Below are 2952 nucleotides of genomic sequence, written 5' to 3'. Positions count from 1 at the left end.
AAGCTTGGGGAAGCTGGTTTTCATGATCTTTTTAGTCCCCCAAGCATTGAGGAGAAAATTTACTTTGATGATACTTTGCCTCCTATTTATGATGATTATGATGATAGTGGTCTTTTGGTGCCACCTACTATGGAGAGTAAATTTTGTTGTGATTATAATATGCCACCTATATTTGATGATGAGAATAATAATGATAGCTACTTTGTTGAATTTGCTCCCACTACAACTAATAAAATTGATTATGCTTATGTGGAGAGTAATAATTTTATGCATGAGACTCATGATAAGAATGCTTTATGTGATAGTTATATTGTTGAGTTTGCTCATGATGCTACTGAAAGTTATTATGAGAGAGGAAAATAGGGTTGTAGAAATTTTCATGTTACTAAAATGCCTCTCTATGTGCTGAAATTTTTGAAGCTACACTTGTTCTATCTTCCTATACTTGTTACTTTGCTCCTCATGAACTTGTTTATTTACAAGATTCCTTTTCATAGGAAGCATGTTAGGCTTAAATGTGTTTTGAATTTTCCTTTTAATGCTCTCTTTTGCTTCAAATACTATTTCTTGCGAGTGCATCATTAAAACTGCTGAGCCCATCTTAATGGCTATAAAGAAAGAACTTCTTGGGAGATAACCCATGTGTTATTTTGCTACAGTACTTTTGTTTTATATTTGTGTCTTGGAAGTTGTTTACTACTGTAGCAACCTCTCCTTATCTTAGTTTTGTGCTTTGTTGTGCCAAGTAAAGTCTTTGATAGTAAAGTGAATACTAGATTTGGATTACTGCGCAGTTTCAGATTTCTTTACAGTCACGAATTTCGACCTGCCTCCCTGTAGGTAGCTCAGAAAATTAAGCAAATTTACGTGCGTGATCCTCAGATATGTACGCAACTTTCATTCAATTTGGGCATTTTCATTTGAGCAAGTCTGGTGCCTCAATAAAATCCATCTTTACGGATCGTTCTGTTTTGACAGATTCTGCCTTTTATTTCGCATTGCCTCTTTTGCTATGTTGGATGAATTTCTTTGATCCATTAATGTCCGAGTAGCTTTATGCAATGTCCAGAAGTGTTAAGAATGATTGTGTCACCTCTGAACATGTTAATTTTTGATTGTGCACTAACCCTCTAATGAGTTGTTTCGAGTTTGGTGTGGAGGAAGTTTTCAAGGGTCAAGAGAGGAGGATGATATACTATGATCAAGAAGAGTGAAAGGTCTAAGCTTGGGGATGCCCCGGTGGTTCACCCCTGCATATTTCAAGAAGACTCAAGCATCTAAGCTTGGGGATGCCCAAGGCATCCCCTTCTTCATCGAAAAATTATCAAGTTCCTTCTCTTGAAACTATATTTTTATTCGGTCACATCTTATGTACTTTACTTGGAGCGTCTGTGTACTTTTATTTTTTGTTTTGTTATTTTCATTCTCTGAATAAATACATGCTTGTGTGGGAGAGAGACACGCTCCGCTGTTTCATATGAACACATGTGTTCTTAGCTTTTAATGTTCATGGCGAAGGTTGAAACTGCTTCGTTCATTGTTATATGGTTGGAAACGGAAAATGCTACATGTAGTAATTGGTATGATGTCTTGAATAACTTGATACTTGGCAATTGTTGTGCTCATGTTTAAGCTCTTGCATCATATACTTTGCACCCATTAATGAAGAAATACATAGAGCATGCTAAAATTTGGTTTGCATATTTGGTCTCTCTAAAGTCTAGATAATTTCTAGTATTGAGTTTTGAACAACAAGGAAGACGGTGTAGAGTCTTATAATGTTTACAATATGTCTTTTATGTGAGTTTTGCTGCACCGTTCATCCTTGTGTTTGTTTCAAATAACCTTGCTAGCCTAAACCTTGTATCGAGAGGGAATACTTCTCATGCATCCAAAATCCTTGAGCCAACCACTATGCCATTTGTGTCCACCATACCTACCTACTACATGGTATTTCTCCGCCATTCCAAAGTAAATTGCTTGAGTGCTACCTTTAAAATTTCCATTATTCGCCTTTACAATATATAGCTCATGGGACAAATAGCTTAAAAACTATTGTGGTATTGAATATGTACTTATGCACTTTATCTCTTATTAAGTTGCTTGTTGTGCGATAACCATGCTTCTGGGGACGCCATCAACTACTCTTTGTTGAATATCATGTGAGTTGCTATGCATGTCCGTCTTGTCTGAAGTAAGAGAGATCTACCACCTTAATGGTTGGAGCATGCATATTGTTAGAGAAGAACATTGGGCCGCTAACTAAAGCCATGATTCATGGTGGAAGTTTCAGTTTTGGACATATATCCTCAATCTCATATGAGAATACTAATTGTTGCCACATGCTTATGCATTAAAGAGGAGTCCATTATCTCGTTGTCCATGTTGTCCCGGTATGGATGTCTAAGTTGAGAATAATCAAAAGCGAGAAATCCAAAATGCGAGCTTTCTCCTTAGACCTTGTACAGTGCGGCATGGAGGTACCCCTTTGTGACACTTGGTTAAAACATGTGTATTGCGATGATCCGGTAGTCCAAGCTAATTAGGACAAGGTGCGGGCACTATTAGTATATTATGCATGAGGCTTGCAACTTGTAAGATATAATTTACATAATACATGTGCTTTATTACTACCGTTGACAAAATTGTTTCATGTTTTCAAAATAAAAGCTCTAGCACAAATATAGCAATCGATGCTTTCCTCTTTGAAGGACCTTTCTTTTACTTTTATGTTGAGTCAGCTTCACCTATTTCTCTCCACCTCAAGAAGCAAACACTTGTGTGAACTGTGCATTGATTCTTACATACTTGCATATTGCACTTGTTATATTACTCTATGTTGACAATTATCCATGAGATATACATGTTACAAGTTGAAAGCAACCGCTGAAACTTAATCTTCCATTGTGTTGCTTCAATGTCTTTACTTTAAATTATTGCTTTATGAGTTAA

This window comes from Lolium rigidum, chromosome 6, assembly GCF_022539505.1.
Source record: "Lolium rigidum isolate FL_2022 chromosome 6, APGP_CSIRO_Lrig_0.1, whole genome shotgun sequence".
NCBI lineage: Eukaryota > Viridiplantae > Streptophyta > Magnoliopsida > Poales > Poaceae > Lolium > Lolium rigidum.
Note: the sequence above shows the minus strand (reverse complement) of the source record.